The 23,166-nt window shown below is 42.2% G+C and overlaps 1 protein-coding gene across 3 annotated transcripts in view; it reads left to right on the top strand.

The window, feature by feature from the left end:
* Positions 1–23,166, top strand: part of rhea (Talin_middle and talin-RS domain-containing protein rhea) — a 235,809-nt gene that overhangs the window by 88,801 nt on the left and 123,842 nt on the right. For all 3 annotated transcript variants that reach the window (XM_071594377.1, XM_071594376.1, XM_071594371.1), the window contains one exon: positions 21,284–21,429. The gene's annotated coding sequence lies outside the window, so the exon portion shown is untranslated. The remainder of the gene's footprint in view (positions 1–21,283; positions 21,430–23,166) is intronic.

The following is a 23,166-nucleotide window of genomic DNA, read 5'->3' as shown; positions in this document are numbered from 1 at the left end:
TTTTACCTACCAGCCCTTTCTTATTCTGCAGTACGCAGTTTATTCCAGCATAACGTCTATAACATCTCATTCTTCTGTTACGATCCTGAAAAGCGGTAGGCAGAAAACAGGGTGGGTCCTTCCTTGACTACGCACTGCCTGTTACTCTTGTTTTCCTTTTGGGCCGTGGATCAAGACAAATTCCCTTCTCAACATCATCCCGGTCCACATTTAACCCCCTCTTGAATTCAAGGTATTTGGTCTAAAAGAGAAAATATCTCCATGTGTATTCATGTGCTAATCTTGTCAGCTCTCGTATACTCTACTGTTTTTGATTCTATCGAAGAATCAAATACGCCCAATGAAACGCGACTCCTTTTACTTCCCGTTTCTTATAACCCGGCTAGTTACATTTTTGATTCACAGGTTATTACATTCATTGGAATTTATTTTACTACCAACCGCGTCCTAATGAGGAATCTTTTCCAATTTGTGCGAAGCCCTACGACACGTCGTCTCATTCTTTAAATGACCGATTAGGGGTCATTTTTTTAATTTTAAGATGATTGTCAAAGTTGGACAGATTTAATGTTATAATGGTGCTTTGGCAGATTTATGTACATGACAGTTTGTGTAAGGTTAGCTTACTTTATTGAGGTAAAGGATTATAAAAGTGATTGGTTGTATATTTTTGTAATTACTCGCAACTTGTACTATATGTACTGGTGCGTAGGAAATAAAAACACTGCTATACCACACAAATATATCGTATGCTACTTTTCTCGTAGCTTCTTTCTTTTTGCAAGGTCTATTTTAGTATCTCATTTAAATCTGTAGTGCTGTTGCTAACGATGCTGAGTCAATCGGCTTTGTTGAATTTACTAAATTCCGGCCATGAAAAATTTGATTCGTCAGTGCGTCATCTTCCGCGTTGGGTATACTCGTTTGAAGAAATGATCCATGGAGTGGAGAAGTTAGAAAATGTGTTTTAGAAAACCCAGGCTCCTACTTTGAACAAAATCCTAGCTAGTCAAGTAAAATATCCCGCAAGCTAATTTTATTTTATTGCAATAGAATTGAATTTCTTTGTGAAATTGAAAATTATTTGCTGGCTATACCTCGTAATGGGTTATTATAAGTTTATTAAGTGCGAGTTTAAGGTAACAGCCAGGGGTATCTGTCGTTAGCCATTGAATCTAAAACTGGATTCCTCGTAGAGCATAAAACTTCGAATACCATTTTATATATGTTCACGTGGTTTTTTTGTGACTGAGGGTGTTTAGAAGGGAGCCAAAAAACATTTCAATTAGTCGGTCGCAAATGGAAGTAGTATGTGGAATATTTTAAAACTTTTCCGTTCCCTCATTGAAAATTAGCGCCTACCTGAAGAGGCTGCGTGGAGCTCGCGCTTGATCTACTGAGGCCAAGGGCACACCATTCAACACTCGGACGCGGGTGCATGTGCTTGCGCCGTCTCTGGTCTCGCTTCGCCAGCTGCCGAATTTGCAACCGTGCAGACCTGTGTTCGTTTTTGAGGGGACCCAAAAAAAGTGAAACCGTTTGCTGAACCCTTCTTCAACTAGACTCGTAATGGGGAGGGACGTCCGAAATATAAAAAGAGGGAATGGCGTTTTTTCCCCGATTCGCGAGGCGGTGGTGTCGGTAAGGGGGGGGGGCGGTCGGGGAGTGGTTCATGCTCACTTTCATCCCGCCTTCCCTCATCTCTCGCTCACCCCTTTCCCACAGACGCCACCCCTCCCTACCGTTTCCCGATCGCCCCACTCCCCCTTCAATTCCTCATCGCCACACGTTGTGGGTTGTTTTTGTGGTTCGTCAGAATGCGATGTGTTCGACGTTGGCTTTGTGAAAGGGAAAGAGGTGGAGTTGGAGGATGAAGGGGGCATTTCGATGGAAAGGAGGGAGGAGTGAGTGGGTGGAGAGGGGTGGTCGGAGAGAGTGAGTGTCACCAAAGGGAAGTGGATATCGGTCGATGACAATTAATCGCCATTGTTGGAGGGAGCGCGAGGCGCGAATGGGGTTCAAGGAGGGCTTTTGCGGCGAGGAAGAAAGGAGTGGGAGGGAGGCTGCAAGGGGAGGGAGTGGGGTTTTTTTTCAAAGGGGGATAGGGCCGGGGGAGTGGTCGGGGGGGACGGAGTGTCTCCGTGGAAGGAGGAGGGTGGGGTATCCGAGAATGGAGTTGGCGACGGGGGGAGGGTCCGGGGGAGGGAGGAAGAGGGCCCTGAGGGGCAGAGGGTGCGGAGTCTCTCACTAAAGGAAGGCGCTATCGAGCGACTTGGCAACATCTGCATTGTCACACGTAGGCTGCTTTAATGTTTAAAGCCGAAAACCTTGTGACATGGCTAAAGCTTTGGAACCTTAGATCTAAATTGATGCCACATGCGTTGTTGATTGACTCTTTTAATTAAACGTAACTCTCTTAAAACTTGGTGCCATATTTTATTCGTTTACGATAACATTAGCGTAACAAGAAAAATGGCCGAGGATGATTTTGTAGTTGTATTCATGTTGATATTCCATGTGGGATATAGCACTGTCCTCTAAAACAAGAGAGCGGCAAAAGTTTAATTTTTTTTTCGACAGCGTGGTTTCTTGGATAATAACTTGCATGAATGAGGCGCCAGTCGAAAAGTAAATTTAATTATTTTTCCTGTGTTTCATGATCTCTGAAACCTTGATTACGGCCTCGTTTGATTATTCACGCATTCTGCTCACGAAATTAGGCCTCGTTGCTCTCTCTATGTTCTTTTGCGTTTTATGTTTGTGTGCTGTACGTACGTCTTTGTCGCGCATTATGATTAGTATCACTTCCTATGTTTTCCTTCACCTTTCCACGATTGTGAGGCAATGGGTCCCGTCGGAACTTTGATCATCCGTAAATTTGCTAATATTTCTTTAATAATTATTTCCTTTCCTCTTTGTGGTTCCCTGGCCCGATTCCTCTATTCATCTGTAGTCAGTATATTTTACAAAAATAATACGTCTTATTTAAATTACTAAATTACTACCTCCGGCATAACATTATTGCCCTCTGTCTTCAGGCTGTAAAAATATTTCATTCCTTATTAGAATAATAATTGCGATGAGATATAATATATTTTTTGTAATAAGTCTATTCTTCGACAGTCATCAAATGCTAAGCGAACTTGAATGCTATCATCGAAGGTATGTCGCGTCGGTAAGGATCTTGCGATGTATTTTATTGCCTAAACTGAGCCACCAGTTACGTTGTCGGTAGCTCCCTGGTGACCAATTTTGGGTACTTCAATTTTCTTCGGCCTTTTACCCGGGGAAAGAAGGCAACTTGTCCGCTTTGACGAATATATTAAATGGGTGAGCATAGGGTGAAATGCAGAATACACGAGTGGCTCATTCGTGTCAGTGTCGTGTCAGCAAAGGTTGCTGGGACGCCCGTGCCTAGGAGACTTAGTCCAGCAGTTTGTCTCCCGAGCAGTCGACCGTAGGCTAATAGGTTTTGTCCAAATAAATTAATCTCGGGTGTAATTTATTCATAGCTAAAATTTGCATGAATGACAGGCAGTTATATCCCCGTGTTAACGCGGAAGTCGACGTTAAAATGACTACCGCAGATAAATATCTGAAACAAGAGAATGTCGCGGATGGACACGCTGGTGGGGTGGAATGATAAAATGATTTGTTCCATTTGTAGCATTTTTCTTGCAGTCTAACCAATGCTTTATCACGCTTAGATAATTTTAGGCGAATTGCGACAAACCTAGCCACTTATAATCATTCACAATGATTTTCTAACTTCATCCATATTTGGCTAAAGATATCTATGCATAAAATTTCAACCCCGAGTTTAAGCGTTTTGAGAGGCATTCTGGTTCAAATACTGCACTATTTGCAAATTACCTGGTGCTCTACCTTGAATTATAACCTGAAATAATGAATGAATGTATGCATCACGTGGGTTTACTGTAATATTATTGAAGTGATTATTAAAATTTAAGGAAATTTCTTGGACCTGTAAAAAGTTTTTATTTGACTGCGCTTTAAGTTGACTCATTTGAAAATTATGCAAGGCGTAGTACCCAACGCTCTTTATAATTTTATTTTGAAATGATCTTCACTGTAATATTTCCAATGAGTACAAAATTATCTTATTTATTTTCGATTGAACGTTTGGTTTTGGAATCTTGCGCGCTTCGAACCTGTTGTTCTCGTTCACTCCCAATATCTGTATTACACCAGTATATCAAATGAAACTCTCTAATCTCAATGGAGAGGGGAAAGGCATCCGAAAGCAAGCCAATGTCGACTTTTACATGAATTATATATTTGTGTGGTAATCTTCGCAATATATTTTTTTGAATCTCTATAGTTTTGGTACTAGTGTTTACTCTGCGGCACAAAAACTCCAACTATTCTATTTCATAAATATTTAGAAAAACACTTCCCTCTTAAATGAAATAATCCCATTCCTGCGAAAAAACGGTCGTGATTGCGTTTAAATATTTGTGTGCAAATGAGTGAGTGAGTTTTTCTCTTGAATATTCATGCATTATTCAAAATCTCCGAAAATATTCGTCCAGCTTAATTCGCGTCCATTGCAGAACATTTGTTGAATACATTGCTTAGATGATAAGCAGGCACGTACTCAGATGGGTGGAATCGTCTTCTAACTAAAAGGATACAGCTGGTTAACGACCTTGCATTCGGCGTAAGCGGCGATGGTCACCGTGAAAAGTTTATTATGTTGGGTGGTCATGTGATTTAATTTTTCAATTTTAGCATTCGCTGAAGCGTGATCGTGCCCTTTTCGATCTTCCATCTGGTTTTAAGGGTGCACGAGAAATAAGATATCACCACAGAGGAGCGCCAAAGAAAATGTCTTTTGGTTCCGTATCGAGTTGTTTGCCATAGCGGGTGTGCGATGTATCGAATGCCGATGACCCGAAACCTTCCGCAACGGTGACGTCCCCAGAGAACAGTCCTGGGATTTTCCCTCTGCCGTTCTAGGAGGAAAGCCGAGGTGGGAGGAACCCTTCCCGTCCAACTCATAGACACGTATTTTCCCCCTTCGGATGCCATTCGTCATGCCATATCCCCCCATCTCTCACAATGGCCTCTACCCCACCTTTCAGACATCTCCATCGAGTCTGTCACTTGGTGTGCTCTCGCTTGCGACGTGAAATATTCTTCATGTCTGTCAGGTGACGCCCGCGGGAATCCACCTTCACAGCCCGCTTTCCTTTTCCGAATATTCCGAATCGTCAACTTCCCCTCTGAGAATCAATACTCGACATGATGAGATTTTTAAACTCTAGATACTATAGAATATTGATTTTCTATTGTTAACTTAGGGCCGAGCCGGATATAGCAGCAAGGTTTGAAAAGCTTAGGTGAAGATAAAACGTGTGACTGGGCTGCACATTCGTTGGGCGACGAGGGTGTTTCGATATCTAGACTTTGAATTCAGACATCATTTGAATGTTAAAGAACTTTTTTTGAAAGCTCTTTCGTTTAAATATATTAAAAATGTTTCATCCCGTGAAGAGACCAGATTAATTGTAATGATAAATAGTAAGAAATAAAACATGAGCTAATGTAGCTTTAGTCGTCTACAGTTTTTAATGCGACGAGATTGCATTCTAGGTATCGATGGCAACTTGTGTTTATTCAATATTAATTAAAACTGCATACTTAAACTTAAACCCGTTTGCTTTGCTTAAAACTTGCACCCGCAGGTGCTTTAATGTATAGCTTAGACTCTCTAAGCGTTATAACTATAGCACTATCTATGCATTGTGAATAGTATATTCGTCTCCGGCTATATTCCCTTGCGGTGTTTTATGGGGTAAAAGTTAGATGTATAGTGGCTGTGGTGTGCACTATTATGGTACCGTTGGTATCGCTAATCTGATTTCGTGTAGTTTTGGTACCAAATATCCACTGTTATAATTTGCTCAAAACTAAAATTTCGGAAAATCCAAACATCTTCTTGTAGCGTCTGAAAAGGTCAGGGAAATTTCCAAATTCCGGTCTTCCGGTTCGTCCTTCCCCTGCTTCCCACTACCCCCGTGCCCATTCCTCCGTCAGCTTCCCTGCTTGCTCTCCGAGAGGTCCCTCCTCCCCTCGCCGTGCCGGATGAAGCCGGCCGGCGGCCGAGAGTGCGGTGGCGTTAGAGAGTGGAAAGTGGAGTCCAAAAAAAGTTCCTTCCCCTCCGCCGTGCTCCCGGTGCGTTTGATTTGTTTGATTTCCCGTAGAGCGGAGATTGTTGAGTGGATCGTGGAGTGGAGAGGGCAGAAGTTGTTGAGGGGCGTAAATATAGGCGGTTGGAAAAAGCGGAGGACCTCGAGATGGAGAGAAATGAAGAAAGGATGGACTGGAGGAACTCGGGAGAAGAGGCCGAGGAAAGGAGAAAATCTGGTTGAAGTTTTTGGTATTTTGGCGCTTCACTCGAAATGTCCTTTCCCTTTGTCCGTCTGTTTGCAGCAAATTATAGGAAAGGGAAGAGGCAGAGCGGAGTTGATATTATTCTTGATGGGTTGAGCCTTTTTATTGACCCTATTTTAAATGTATTCATCAAGCGTATGTGTATGTTAAGTGTTGTGGTATATTTATAAAAGCATGTGTTAGGCCCAAAAACATATCTCATTTCCAAAGCGCCGTGAAGAACACCCATATACGTAATGCAGGACTTGAAATCTCGATCACTCTTGTCAAATTCGTTAAAATGTTACTTTCTGTACATTTCGATCGCCACGAAGCTGTTAGTAGTCACTTAAACCGGATACTTGAACGAGAAAGGGATTTTATGTGAACATTAACCGGACGATATGGCTGTTGTTTGGATAACGATTTTCCTTTAGCGGAATGCGCGTTAATTTACGGATCATAGGTGACGTGTCGAGTTTCTGAATACTTAATTAAGTCTTAATTTTAATTATTTAGCTGATACAGGTGACTGTTACTCTCCATGATATGATACTAGGTAATCAATTTCCATGAAGGGAATTGCTGACAGATAATTTAAAAATTACGCAAATGCCCATCATTGAATTTATTCCGTTTCGTCTTATATATTCTTTCTTTCCTTCCTTGTGGGTGAGGTGGGTGTTCTCTCAATTATTAGGTGGAAGGGGAAGATGGTAGCCATCGAGAAGCGACTGGAAAAAAATCGTCACTTTCGGAATCGAGAGAAAAGATCAAATTCAGTTTTATTTCGTATGGCGATTTTTCTCAGGAGCTCTGCTCATTTGAACCGAAATCAAATTATAGTTAGTATTGAATGGAGTTTGAACCAGTTTTCACCGATCTCATTTCCCGTCGTTACCGCGGAGGTATTAAACCTCGCGAGGCTTAGGGACTTCCCCTCCAACTTCCGACCTTTGGGGCAAATTTTACGGGTTTACCGCAACCAGGTCACGAACGATATGCGGCGACGTTGCGCAGAGCCGCGGTTTTAAGCCTTCCTCCCTGAATTCCCATCTTCTCTTCTCATGATTTATGAGAAACCATTAAGTTTTCCACCTTAAGTAATAAGATTTAAGTTTTCAATCCATTGTTTTGATCGTTTTGTGATATGTGGATGTAATTGTAGCAAGCGCGTAACTGTGTGAGATTGTAAATACCAAAGTAATCAACTCTAAGGTTGGTTTGATAGGAGAGGGTAGAGCTCACCTCGTACTAAGCCCTCTACGGCGTGTGAAATCGAGGGTTCCGAGATTGATTGGTGATCATTAATTGATTGATGCTTCAATGAAGCTGAGAGAGGCCAGATGCCTCACCCGGAATCGAACCCTGGCTCTTCGGTCAGTAGCCCAGCTCTTAGCCAACTAAGCTACCCTTCCCACGTGTGAGATAACATCTCCCAAAAATTAACTGCTTCCATTTCTATGACTTATCCGAAACCAGCCGTAAATCGGCACATGGCTTATTGTTTGGCCTTTCTTCCTTCCGTCTCAATATATGACAAGGCGAGGTTTGCCAAATCCATCGTGGCTCCGTTTTAAAAAAGGGTAGAAAATCATGACTGCGATGAAACTTGTGGCAAATTTTCATTGATAGTGTGTGATTCATAATAAAAATATTTTCTTAATTGCAATTTATTGCAGGATTAATATTAGTGCTTAGAGATGAAGACAAGAGGTGCTAATAGTACGTTTTCAAAATGTATCCACTTATAGTTCATTTTAATTAAATATTAAGAAGATTCCTTGAAAAACCTTTTGTTTTATACTTCAAGTACCTACAAGTATTTTCAATACTATAAAAGCCGCTGTTGTAATGTGGTACTTTAACTTTATTCCGATGTTGTCCTTACATTGGAGAGTCCCATATTCAAAAGTTGTTGATTATTTCTCTTGCTTTTAGGAATTATGTCTGAAAATAGAAATGCAGATGATTACGAAGATTTTTCGGCAGATTGGTAGTGTAGTGGTAAAATCAAGAACTGGCGCCAGTGTACAGTTTGGGTTGTACATCTCTGTGATTTTGCTTGCCAAATAGTGAAAAAATACTTTTTAATTATCCTCATTGTAATCTACGCGGTGACCCAAAGCCGCGAAAATTCAGAGTAAAGCGTTGGCTAAAAATTCGCTCATTGACAACAATGACGGAATAATTTATGATGACTAAGTGGGCTCCCATTAATTATTTGTGTAACGTCGAAGTATAAAAATATAGATTAAGAAAAGCATCCAATTCACCGAAAAAAATTGTCAGATTCAACATTAGCGAGTTGAAGACATGACGAAAGGATTGGAAAACATTTGTCGCGTAAACTCGCTAAGTCACTGAAAAAATATTCAAAGCATTAAGAAGTGTCGGGCGTGTTGGTAAATTTGAAGATGACATGAGACATGAAGTCTTCTGTAAATTAAGGAGTCTGAAGTTTGGCAAGGAATTCAGGTTTTCACTACATTCCCTGTGAGGAGGGGGAATTAATTTGATTTAGGGAAGGCTTGTTTTTGCCCTCTCGTCGATTGAAGCGGGTGTGGGGGAGAAAGGAGGGAGAAAGGGGAGGTGGCGAGCGCCAAATGGCGGTCAAGGAACCGCTGCCCCTTCCTTCCCCTTCATCGTTCCCCTTCGCAATCAGCTGGTCTTCCCCGGCATGTAAAAAGTGCCAAGGAGCCATGCGCTTCGATACTTGCGATGGCGCCACCCTTATCCCATGTCCGTCCGTCTCCTGGGGGATTCTCGGAAGAGTTAATCACAGGGACACTTAATGCAACAATCTGCTTCTTTTTGTTCCTTTTGAAAAATGACGATGCAGATTAGATGCTCGACTTTGGAAAGAAGAAATAATGAATGCGCTGGGCTGATTTTCAGAAAATGGTACTTCTTGAAAATATTTTTACTTGAGCCGTGACATGTTTCAATCGCGAACTCCGCTTCTCATTACTCTCTTCTGAAAAGAGTAATTCTGTCCGTTGTTGGCCCTCTACTCGTCAGTTCGCACGCGTACAAAGATTCCTCACTGAAACGCCACTCGGTGGATCGGTAGTGAGTGTGTATTCGGACATGGGTTTAACCGTCGGCCGACCGTCCGTCGGTGACGTGAGAGCCCTCTTACCAATTGCATTCCCCTGGTCGACCGGGTCACGGCGCCGGCCTCACTTTAGTCTAGCGCGCGCTCGCTCGTCTCAGCGAGGAGGTCGGGAAGACGCGCCCGTGGGAGAGGGGTCGAGCTATTTTTGGAGAGCGACCCCCGGGATAAGGCGCGGGGTAAATTTAGGGGGTGTGGTGGGGGTGGGTGAGTGGGTTGAAGCGCGGGGGTGTTGTTGTGAGTGTGGGGGAGGAGGCCACGGATTTTCACTATCCTGGCACAGACGCCCACCCGCCGCCCCTGAAATGCCCAACATACCCCTCCATCCACTAATCTCCCCCCTCTCCTCCCCGGAGGCGCCTTTTTTTTACGCCTTTCCTGCTGATTCGAACGCATCGCCTCCCCCTTCTTTCATTTGCCACTTTTCATCCCTCCTCCTCCCTAAAATGAGAATAGTTTTTTCATATTATTTTTTGATTGCGAGCGTGGCTTTCTCGCTTTTTTTCTTCGTTTCGACTACGTCCGCCTTGCAGCGTGTTTATTTCCTGCCTTATTTTTTTGAACCTGTTTTCCCCTCATCGTCTTCAATTATTCAATGTTTTCTTTTCCGAAATCCACTGGTGAGGAACTAGTTGTTGGTTTTTCCCCCGATCTAGCCTGGATCGCAGCTATCCTATTTCACAAAATGCCATACCTAACAGGCAATTATCGCCCTTTGTGCCGGCGTTTTTCGCGAAAATCGGTGGCGACGCAGTTTAAATGTGAGATGTTTGATCGTCTTAATTTTTATCTCCGTAAGAACCGATTTGCTTCGAGGAATGCTCTCGTGTGCGTAGTTATGGAGGTTATATAACGTTGAACGCAGCGAACGTGCGAGGGGGAGAGGTCTTGCAATCCCGTAAATATAATTTAGTGAACTTGAACCTCGCTCAGATGGAATATTAGTACCCTGTTTTGGGGAAACCGATCCGAGGTCCTATGTTGCATTTTCGCGCAAGATAATTTGGGTCTTGAGTCTTTATTTTCCTAACGTTTGGTTTTCCTGCCCAGTTTTCATTGTGTCATCGGTATAGCAGATTTAATTAATTAAGGGTGCCGTGTCTGTTGGTGTCTTTCCCTGATTTCTGGAAAGGGTTAGTAAGAGGAGACTTGAGGATAACTAGGCCAGTTGCTACATCTTCCTCCGTTTCGACTCCACCGAGTTGATTGCCTTCCCCTCCCCCACACACTCCCCCTCTCGCTAGTGGAGACCTAATTCCTTCAGATCCCAAAATATGTGTTTCCAGCCAGATGTCAGACGACCCGGAGTCTCCAGCTCTTTAGTATGCCGAGGACTATTTATCCTTGTCGCAGTCTTCGTTAATCGGCTTGGAATAATCTCGCTTGATTCAGTGATATGTTGAGACCATTTAGGGCGGCATTTTGTCGGTTCTTGTGTATGTCGTGGCCACGTTTTCATTCCGTCCAATTCCTTTCTTTCTTTACCATTGTTTGGGCGAGTGTGTTCTTGCATGCCTTCTCGCCTATCTTGACGACATTTATCATCGTCATTGTGCTTTTCGGATTTTAGGAGAGGAGATATGCGGTGGTATTCACTCTACTGACTCAGCTCAGGTCGATTCGGTCGGTGTTCTGAAGATCGGGGCAATTACGGTGTCCCAGCGTCACCGTTGCTCTTGTTTTCACGATGGTTTTTCGTAAAGTTTATGTTGTAACAAGGATTCGTGGGTGCTAACGTACTCGTATGCTCTACAAGAATCTAATGGCCAGCCTCCGAGACGGGGGCAAATGATGCCATTTCCGATGGAGAAGAGTTTTGCACTTTTCCTGTTTCCCTTCTTCCAAAAGGAATACACCGTTAATATTCCAAGTTATTTGCCAGATATAAATGATAATTCATCGTATTTACGTACGTGTGTGTTAAACTTTTCAGCTGTTCAGTCGAATAGAATATCATTCAAAAAAGGCGAAATATAAATGAATTGATTTCATGATTGCGAAGTGAAAGTTTTTGGGTTAAATTTGAAATTAGATTTTAGCTGCCATTCAGTCGCCTTTAGTTAAGACGCATTCCCAACGATGATTCAATCTACTCTTATTTCATTCCTTATATTTCTTAGGGAAAAAGTAAGAAATTGCTTGGCTCCTTCTTCCCTGTGGTATGCACATATATTCTCTTCCCTCATGCATTCATATTCACTGTCACGAATACATTGTATCGCACGAGGTGTGTCATTTCCTTCGTATCCTTAGTGTGTTCTTCCCTTTATTTCAAGTGTGTATTGTAAGACGATATAATAGTATTTGATGGTCTGAAGTTCACTCTGTAACTTGTGCTGTCTTAATTAAAACGACGCAACACACTGAACCAAAGTTGAAAGTGATCGCCCGGTGGAGTTCTCTGCCCGCCGTTTCCTACTGTACGACTCAAAATTATTCCGGCCGTATGCGATGTGTGATCAAGAAGTAAGATGACTTTTCAAATTTCGCGGGCAACATGCTGTCGATTTTCGATTTTTTTTGTTTTGTTGTGTTGGTACACATGTCACAAACAATTTCAACAGTATAGCATATTTAGTTTGTTATTGACAGATACAAATGTTAGACCTATTTTGGTGTGCTCGGCGATTTTCTGCTATTAAAAAATGGACCGAAGAATTTGCATCACATTTTTTGTAAAAAATGGAATGAAGTGCTCCAAAACACTTGAAATGTTGGCTGTGGAATACGGTGAGTCTGCTCTTGAGTAGTGAGTGGGTGGTACAAGCCCTTCCAAGATGGCCGAGGAGATGCCACTGACGAACCTCTCTCTGGACGCCTCAGCACGTCAACAACAGATGAAAACGTTGAAGCAGTGAAGAAAATTGTTTTGAAAGATGGTCGAATCGCTATTAGAGACGTTGCTGAGGGTGTTGGCATATCGGTTGGCTCGTGCCATGCAACATTTTTGGATGTTTTGTGCATGAGACGTGTGTCAGCGAAGTTCGTTCCGAAATGGCTTAATTTTGACCAGGAGAACCGTCGCATGAGCAACGTTCAGAAGCTGTTGAATGACGTCCTGATTTGCTCAAAAGGATCATAGCTGGTGACGAATCATGGGCGTATGGTTAAGACATCGAAACCAAAGCCCAATCGTCCCAATGAAAGACCTCAGGAGAACCAAGACCGAAAAAGCACGCCAAGTTCGATCAAAAGTACATCAGGAGTTCTTACCACAAGGTCGCACAGTCAATAAGGAGTATTAACTTGAAGTTATGCACTGCTTTCTTGAAGCAATACGAAAAAAACGTCCGGAATTTTGGAAAAACAACTCGTGGCTTTTGAATCACGATAATTCACCGACTCACTCATCGTTGCTTGTGAGAGACTTTTTGGCGAAAATAAACACCAAAATCATGCCTCAGCCACCATGTTCACCGGATTTGGCGCCTTGCGACCTTTTCGTGTTCCCAAAACAGAAGAGACCTCTGAAAGGACGGGGATGTGCAACGATTGAGGGGATAAAGACTGCATCGCCGGAAGACCTCAAGGCTATACCAAAAAGTACTTATCAGAATTGCTTCGAGGATTGGAAAAAGCGTTGGCACAAGTGTCTTATATCTGGGAGGGATTACTTTGAAGGGGACAACTTGAATATTGAAGAATATACAAATGAGTAAACACAACAAATATTACATGAAAATGTAAATTCATCTTACTTTTTGAACTAACCTCGTATTTTAGGATTTTTTATTGTCCTCTCTTTTTTCTTTTTTCCAAGCTTCTCTTTTTTGGCTTTTCCTGACACCCGCCTCCATTCGCCGGTCGCGGCTGCTGTAGTGCTTGAACTCCGATGTGTCGATGGGAATGGAGGGTGCGGATGCGGTCGAGCGTAATCGTTATTCGATCTATTCATCATGCATCTACATGACCTCCCTCCCTTCCCCCTCCAACCAATCCCCCCGCTCCGCAGTCGCCCCATTATCGCCAAATTGATTATTTGTTCCGTGATCCTCCTTCGCCACGGTGAAGTTTTGACGTTTCCATGTCGCTTTCGTCGCCGTCGTTTGCCTCTCTTCCACGGACGGATTTCAAGTGCGTTGGTGACTTTAATGAGTTGCTGGGTAGAATTTTAACGAAAATCCAGACGGCTGGGAGTGGTTTAAGTGTCCCTGTCGTGTCGTGGTTCGCAATGGAAGGCAGATAATTTTGTCACGGAGCACAATTGCATCGCTCACGTATTTCCTTAAATATAAGCCTCTTGTTCATTCTTTCAGTAAAATGATACCAAATCCGGTTTATTGTTATTAATTAGGTAATTTTTATCCATTGAATTTGAACTTCGGCGTTTTCATTACAGATTTGTTCCACGTATTACAACTTTAATTTGCACATGAACCTGAGAAGTTTGTTGCTCTGTTTATGATTAACCCGTCCCTTCCTTTACTTTCTTAACTTTCCTCAAGTATTCTTTTATTATTCCTTTCCTGCTGTTCTCTTTAATTCATTAGAGTACACTTTACGCTGACGTTTTGGGTCGAAGGTCCCTATACAGATGCATTTTAAGAAGGATACTTACAAAGTTTGTTTTTCCTCCGTCTTGTCGGAGTAAGTTGTGCATGCAATGGTTTCCCCCACTTGGGATTTTTAACTACCCTTTTCTCCCGTTACGAATCTATCATATCAGCTCCTGCTCTACAAAATACGAGTAGACCTTGTGATTGATGAACCAACATAAGTCAATAAAACTTTTGGGCTTTTTGGAATCATTATTTGTGTATCTGTCTAGTTATAACCCACAATTATTGTGCTCTGTACATATACCTGGGGGATTCATCCGTAGCTAATCATGCAAACGATGGGAAGATCTAAGACATGTTTTTGGATTTGGTTTTTCAGAAAGTACGGTAATTCTCTTCGATGTGATTTCCATGAGGGTGTACGATTTTTGACTAAGATTCTCGTGCAATTTCTATATATTTTCTCGACCTCAATAGCGATAGCAATAGATAAATTAAGTTCCTAGAAATGTTGGTGCCGAAAATCGCAGTTTGCAGGAGGCCTGTTCCCATTTCAGGACCAGGTTGTAGGATTCACGTGAACCGAAATAAAGAGTAGCATTTTCCATTCATCTGTAACAACAAGGTCAAGCATCATATTTTTCATGAAGTCCACGCTCTGGTAATTTCTAATATAAATTACAGATTCAGGTGTGATGTATTAACATTGTTCCATAATAACAGAGACGAAAACTCTTTACAATTTTTCACGTAATAAAAATTTATTTCCTACTAGTTTCGATATACTACATCATTTTCAAGTCTTGAAATTGATGCAGTACATCGAAACTAGCCGGAAATAGGTTTGTATTAAGTTGAAAATTGTAATAGTTTTCTTCTTTATTATCTGGTAATTATTTTTCTAAAACAGCTTCCATTCATCCTCTTCGTCAACCGTACAAAGTTCATATTTATGTTTTCTTCATATTCATGGATATCTTTGATCAAGAGAGACTTGGGATTAAGATGTCACCGCGTAGGAAAGATTGATGTAATTATCTTTCAATTGTTTAAAAGGTGCTCAAAATTGTGTCAAGTTTTCTGTTTGTATGTAATCGATTTTGAATTTTATTAATTCCGTCTAAAGGTGGAAGGTACTTATTAATAACTGCCGAGGCCTGTAAATATGGCGCCAAATACCATCGAAAAATAACTCCTTCATTTTGTTTCTGTTAATGCATCTGTTAACTTAGATCGATAATCAAATTTCTGTTTCGGAGGTTTCATTTTTAAATTTGAAAAGCATTTCTCTTCCTGAGCAAGTATCCAGTGTTGGTTAGTATCCGGCCTCATAGGAATTCAATTCGCTTAGAATCTCCGTTGAGGCAGATGTTTACTTTTGCGGAAGAGGAACATTTTTTATGAGTGCTATTGTCACATGAATCCGTAGAATGATTGTGAAAAGACAGCGTCTGCATGGACGTTCATCCGTGAGCGTACACAATGCGGGGCATGAGGAGGGGTCTTTCTTTGGAAAACGAGCGGTGTTTAAAGTAGACTCGCGGTAGTTGATTGGGAAATAACATGAGTGGATGAACTCGGAGCGTTCATGAAGGCGTCTGGACGGGTGAGGCGTAAACATCGTCGCGGCCGCTGCACGGGATTGTCCGCCACCCCCTCCCCCCTCCTAACCCGGCGTGGTCGCCCTTGCATCAATGAATTCATTACTGCTCCTATTCTGCCCGTTTCCTCCCCCCCTCTCTAGGTCTCTCTTTCTTCCCCAATTCCCCTCGCGCCCCGCACCCAAGCGTACCACCGCCCTGGGGAACCCTTTACCCCTCACCTTCCCCCCCGGCTCTCGGTCCCTCTCCCCCACCCGCCGCGCACATTCCCTCGCCATAATTTAATAATTCAATCCCTCACTCACTCGGTGGACGGGACGGGCGAAGGGTGATCGGCGGGGGAGGGGGGGGGGAATGGGTGACGACAGGTTTTGCGGTTCGTCGTTGGCTTGCCGCTGTGCGTCCCCCCGGTTTCGGCCGTCCCTCTCCCCACCCGAATACCCCTTAAACTCATCTCTTGAAGTAATTTCTTCGCCTCCCCTTCCCCGAGAACAAAAGTGTCTGGTCCTTCTCTTGGGCACTGAGATTTGGCACATTCTGACCTTGTTCCGAAATAGCGGATGCAGAGGTGGGAATTCAAGGGTGAAGGTGCTTGAGAGGTGTCTTTGAGCGGCGGGAGGAGGGCGTTCGGTGGTGCTGTGGAATCGATGTTCGAGAAGTGGACGAAAGGAAAATAAAAACGAGCATACAAGTCTTCACATAGTTCAAACACTGTTCAAGTACCCACTAGTGATTGGAAAGGAAAAGCGCCTTCGGCCGTCACCTGCCTTTCCAAAATTTCTGATTTTTTTTCAAATGTCCTTTATCGAGTGGAAAGCCCGAGGAAGCACCATTTTCTTGTACGTTGAGTCGGACTTGGATTTTTAGCTACGACTTCATAGTAAATCTGTCATTACAAGTTTCAGAGGAAGTACACAATTGTATGTCTAATATTTTGGCCTGTATTTCTTAGTTAACTGGTGTACCTTATTTATCATTGTGCGTACATCACCGTGTCTATCGTTCGTTCATCAATGAGTTTTCCTGCGCCCAATCTCTGCTTTAATAAGGCTGTCGTTAATTTAGTTTTTCAAGATCCTCTAAAGATTGAGGATATATCGCTCTGTGTGACATAATTGTATAAGATGGGTAGGCACCTCTCTATTTGGTTGTGCATACCGTAGACAGAAATGTTTCGGTCAAAATAAATCTGCTGAAGTTACCTCTGAAGATAATATCTAGCGTGAACCAAGGAATTTGAACAAAATGCCATTTAAAAGTGTTTTTTAAAGCGTGCATCATTCATAAGTGGGCAAGTTTTTAGTTTGCGTGGGGTGTGTAGATAAGTGAGCGTAAATGAAACATGAATAGAAAGCATAAATGAACCAATTCTTAACTCTCCAAGATATCTTTATTCGATTTGATTTGTATATTTTTACAAAATGAAAGCGTGAAAATGGTTCCGAAAAATAACGGGGGAGTACATAGAAGTGGACCATTTAGCTGAACTCTGTTCGTTTAATCCTAACGAGAGCACGGGCGTGCACCTTGCAGAGATCACGAGTAAGGCTCCATTGCTTTGGCGGTATTCGTTTCCGCCTCACGACGGCAATTCCTCCCCTTTTCCGCACACTTCAACTTCCCTCAATCCCCCTCCGCTCCCCAACGCCCCCGCAACCGCTCTCGCACGTCGCCCTCATCCTCTCCGCGGCCCCTCTCGGCCCCTCCCTTCCCGAGCGTCTTCTTGAGAGATCTTCCCTCCCTCTTCCGGAACTATCGTCACTTCCTGTCTGCGTCCGTCGTTTGGGAGGGGGGTGCCAGCGTAGGGGGAGGAGGAGGGGGGTCTTCCTCCCTCCCACGTGTATTTCCCTCCCGCCCGCCGCCCCTTTCGTTCCCGCATTCACCGAAGCTCAAAACATTCCTCCCTCTCACTTCTTCCTCCTCCTCCTCGCCACTTTTCCTCCACCAGTCCAATTCCCCAGGATCCGCTTCGAACTCACAGAGCAAGCAGTCTCGCGAGGCCCCTTACGTATGCTTGCTTCCCTTTCCTCAAGCATTCCGATACCGCTGTTGATGATTTGGCTTTTAAATTGAAGCAGTGCTTCGTGCTTTTCCTTGTATCGTACCTTGAATGCCAGGTGCTCTTTGTACACGTATTATACCTGCTCTGTTCCCTGTTTACCTACGGAACGTTGGGTGGTTTTGCCTTGTGAGCTGACAGGCCGAAATCTGCGAGGGAAGGTGGATGAAAGACAAATGAAGCTTCCTCATTAATCATCACCTTCTCCTCTCGACTCCTTTGAGGTGGCTGTCATTTGCTTCCAGCGCATATTCTTGGCAGGCTTAAGTGGTGTTGGATTAACAAAATAAATGAATGGGTACGGGAAATTTTTATGGTCATCAAAAAATCTATTTAATCCATTTCGCTGCCGCGCAAGCTTGTATCCATATCGAAATAAGCGTCAGCAAAGTCTTAAGTGAGTGATCGCCGCGGTTTCATCGACCTCTGCGTAGAAGTCTAGCGATAACTGGTTGAGAAGTGCGAGCGAGAAGTCAAGTTTAATTCGCACAGTATGCACATTTCGTTAATGTGTCATATAATGGGGGACGAAACTATCTTCTAGGTCAGTGAATTCCAGGTCCTCGATTTGAACTGGCGTGTGTCAGAATGATGTCGGTGTGAATCGTTGGACGGACTTCCAGTTCTCCATCCCTTAGTCCTTGGTTCTTCAAGCAAGGAGATAAACCTCCCATTCTGCCTAATCAGGTTGGCAAACGTATTTGGCAGCCATTGAAAACAGTTTATCTCTGTGGATTGAGAAAGTTTGTTTGTTTATAACCATTTAGCGCGGTATCTGTTTGTATAATCCTCCGGCGTTTTGAAAACATTGTGGAGAACTCATAATTTTGAACGCCTAAATTTGAAATGTAAAACTTTTTTCATCATAAAAAATCGAATGTTCACTTATCACGTAAACTTATCGTACATTTAAGAGAGTGGCCAGCCATTCATGAATTCTTGAAAACCACTAAAAAACCTGGAATTTTGGAGGCGTAATGTTATTTTACTGGAATGGTGGATAGGCGAAACTGGACGGTGGACAGGAGGAGTAACAATGACTTTTGTATTTTCTTCATTTAAATTTACAATAAATGCCTGCTTTTGACACTTGTAGCTTTCAATCTGCGAGCAGGTAAAGAATTTTCTGACATATCTGTGTTCATTTTTAGAAGCGTTCGTGCAGTTTATTGGGCTGGGTGCTTTGCTATAATACAACATCCTGCTTAACGCCGCTCTACCACTTAGTAGTAGTGGTTAGGTTCTTACTTCTTTGGATGAGGCTACCTCTGTAGATATACAATACGTAATACGAAAGGAATGACTTTTTCGCTTACACTAGTTGCCTACTTTTATCCTGTATTACCACGAATTGGTACTAGTTACTGAATGCTATCAATAAAACTTAAAAAATGTCATTTATCTTCGTATTCATCTGGATGTTAGTATATTTTAGCACCCTACAAGCCACCGCTAGGGTGTGTGGCAGGGGTTGAGTAGACACCAGACTAATTTTGACCTGAATATAACCCTATCGCGGTCAGACTATGTTATTCTGATTCCATATCGTTCGTGGGAAAAATAACATCTCAAATCTGTCTTTTCTGCACTTACGCTAACTTTATTGTCATGATCTCGCCTACCGTAGTTCTATGTGGCTAATAATATATTGTCAACATCATCGCTTAAAAGGCATCCTTCCAATTTATTGAAAAAGGTCAAAACCCGCAATGTAGAACTCCACAATGTAGAATAATGTAGAACTCAAAAGTGCAAGCGAGGTGATCTCTTTACTGTATTAGGGATTTTTATTTGGGTGTTGCATCAGACTTTTGAAAAATATTCTGTCGCTTGATTACACACTGACGAATGCCTCTGCTACTGGGGAAAATGCTGGACTATTTGCGCGTGTAGATTTAGCGGTGTCCATTGGATTACATCGGAGAAATGTGGTTGTTGTAAAAATGGTCGCACGAAACATTAAAATATGCATTTTTATCCTTATGAACCTGGAATCAGAAACCATCACGTAATTGATAGCCACCCTGCCTCATTTAATCCTGGATTAAAATACCAAAGATCTGAAACGCTTTGGTTACAAAACAAAGGAAAAATTCACTCATTTTGAGGTTGAAAGTTTCTTTTGTTTTAGAAATGCCTAAGTCAACATGTTTATCTCTACTTCTTTGAATTCTTGATGTATGCAAATACGTACCGCGCTTACTTAATCAGCGATTAAGATGCTCAAATTATGAACCATTGGAAGGACCCCAGGTCTCAAAATGCTGAATTAAAATGCTTATAGAGTAATATTTTATTTCACATACTGCGTATAAATGATATTGTTTTAATATTAATATGCGCATTGCACTGAGCGAAAGTGAGTAGAAAATATTGTTCAATTTTGCTCATGGCCGACGCGGTAACCTCGAGGGTGAGGGGGTAAGGTTCAGAGTTGAGCAAGGGGGGGTGTTTGGTTCAAATACAGGAAATAACGCGGAATACCCTCAGTGTAATGAAATCCTTATAATTTCCCGAGTGCTAGGTTTTTTGCATAACTAGAGAGCAGCAAAGGAAAGTAAATGACTCCTACATGAATTAATTTTGCTTTTCTGAGAGCACATGGCCGATCTCTCTCCATGTCGCTCCATTCTGACCTTGGCTTTCAGTCTGGTGGTTTTTTTTGTAGGCTTTGAGGCTGTCATTTTTTTCATCGCCCCATGTGTTGTTTTAAAGGGCAATTTTGCTACGCAACGCTCAGCCAAGTAATAGCTGGGTGGTAATGAGCCTAATCTTTAAGATAAGGATGGTGTTGAAAATGACCTGTCTCGTACTGAATCGTTTCCCTGTATAGTAATCATACACTCGTAACTGTGCCCAAAATTTGCATGTAGTGCATTTCTTCATATGGATGATATTATTGAAAATTGAAAGTAAAATTGGGACAGAAAAAACTCCAGTTGATCTTTTAAGTAGAAAACCATTATTAAATTAGAAAAATAGTATATGGTTGCATGTGGAAATTGTTAATTCGTAAAAGTGTGATGAATTTATTGATCTTTAGTGTGGTAAAATTTGTCAGTCAATTCTTTGAAAATATTCAATCAATTTGGCAGTTGGGTTAGTCAGGTGGATTACGCGCTCGCTTTCTGACGCAAAATTCTAGGGTCCGAGTCCCACTTCTGGCATGTCAACTCTTGTGGTTCGGCCCATGGGCAACCCGATGCCAATCCATACGCCTATTGGGATACCAAACGGCTTACAGGCCACCAGAGGTAAATGGAGAGCAACAAAAATCCCCTTGACTCATCGCTGTCATTTCGGATTATGGTATGCTAGGTATGAACGCGGTAATTTCCTCTCGTGTTAATTCTTGAGTAGGTCGGAAGCATCAGGGCACCTCAAGCACCTTCGTGTCAGCACCACCTTTGAAAGGCATTCTAGAACTGAGTGCCATGATAGCATGGAGAGGGAGAGAGAGGGTCTAATTCGAATTAAGTGCTCTTCAGTAGCCTTGGGTTTTCATTATGTCATTAATCTCTGCCATTGTTTTCCTTTTTTTATAATTATTAAGTGTAGTGTTCCTATAATTTGCATTTCTAATGAGATATTGTTTCTTTTGATCTCATTTCAGTACCCAACGGAGAGGTTCACGCGAGGGGCTTCATCGGGCGAGAGAAGGAAGATCGTCAAATTGCAGTCAGCTCTTCGGTCAGGAACGAAAAAGCCGAACGATAAGGGAAAGCGAAGTGAGGGGCAAAGGACCACGAGCCTTGAGCGGTGAGTTGAAGCGTTCGAACGCGCATATGCATATCCCGATTTCAATCGCCCTTGCGATCCGCCTTCGGGGAGCTCCCGGCCATCCCACGCGTCATCTGCCCAGCCGGTTGTCCTTGACACTCGGCTGTGTTTTCTTTGCGCCGATGACCGAACATGAAAGGTGTGGAATTGCGTCATCTCCACGGGGCCTCCTAGCCTCGGAATAGCGACTCCATGGATTGCATTTGGCCTAGATTTTGAAGCTTGGCTTAGTTTTAAAATACTATAAAACTATGAAATACAATTTGGAGGGCACTCTACTTCTTAGAAATAACTTAGGCCAACTGTACTTGGTATAGTTGGATTTCTAAGTAATCTTATTGGACGTGTTTTTGAAGTCGCTAATCGTGGAGTGATATGCGGATAAAGGAGTCTTCTTTTGGTCTAACAAAGTGTCAGTCATTTGTGTGTGCGTGTCATTTTTTTAATTAGCTAAATTGGTTCTTTCGCTCCAATTTCACAGTTACGGACATTCACAAAGCAGGGTTCCTGCAGCAATAAACACCCTTGCAATCATTCGTGGATCAATAAATGATTCAATAAGTTTCGTAATATCCATTACAACGAATGGTAATTTACGCTGTAGTCAGATCTTTCAATATCAGAGTAGTGAAAGGAGCACATGTTACTTTTTCGTCAGTTTGAAGCATTGAGTATGAAACAAACTTTAATGATAAGAGAAATACTCACGCAAGGGTAAATATTATGACTGTTATTTTGCCTCGACTGTTACGATTAGTGTTTTCTTATATGCTGCATTGGTTACAGTTATTGTCAAAGAAACCGGTGGTGTGAACTGAATTTATTACTCTCGATTAAATCATCATAACTTCCTAATGTGGAATTTTATGGGCCGGCTTTGCGTCTCTCCTCAGTCTTTCGTTTGAGATAGATTGCTCCATTGAATGATAAAACACTCCTCAGCCATTGCGCACCTCTTAGCAATACGTTGCATAAATTTGGAAGTGTGACCTTATTTGAAACCTGTATGACTCAAACATTATTTTTAGTACTCTGCTTAAAATGGCATGGGGCCCACATATGTTAAATCTTTATTCTTCTTTAGGTGAATATCTGTAACAATGTAATTTCCCTTGTGCACGAAAAACAAATAAGACTGCCTTATAAGTGAACGTTGTATTCTTGTGTCATATTTTCAGTGCATACATAAGTGTCTAGCGGTGGAATATACATATTTTATACAATATGCAGCTATGGAACGCCGTTGAATGCTTTCCCTCGTTTTCCTTTTGGCATGTCTGTTTGGATGGACTCACGACTTCCGTTTAGAAGTAGAGAAACCGATAGCGTAATCCCGATGAAAGCAGAAATGGTAATAATTGTCACTCGCGTGTGGGAATATTTTTATCCTTTGGACGATGTGAGCGTCAGAGAGGAAAGAATATGCATAGCATATGAACACCATGTCTCTGAATGAAAGATCGCATTGAAAACAATATAACAGTTATATATACAAGTATCAAATCACAAGTTATCACAGCTCTTATTCCAAACTAGAAAGTAATAGTTGCAATGCAGCTTCTATTCACGGTGATATGATATCTCCATGTAAAGTAAGAATATCCGTAAAATTCATTTTTACATTTACGATGTGACAGAGTTCGTGCCAGTGCTATGCCGGCTTTTTGGAAAGAAAAAAATGCCTTCTCTTGATAATTTGTGTTTATTTTTCTATTG

This window comes from Hetaerina americana, unplaced genomic scaffold, assembly GCF_022747635.1.
Source record: "Hetaerina americana unplaced genomic scaffold, ioHetAmer1.1.p SCAF_1, whole genome shotgun sequence".
Classification (NCBI taxonomy): Eukaryota; Metazoa; Arthropoda; class Insecta; order Odonata; family Calopterygidae; genus Hetaerina; species Hetaerina americana.
The sequence above is the reverse complement of the archived record's forward strand: the minus strand, read 5'-3'. Positions and strand labels throughout refer to the sequence as shown.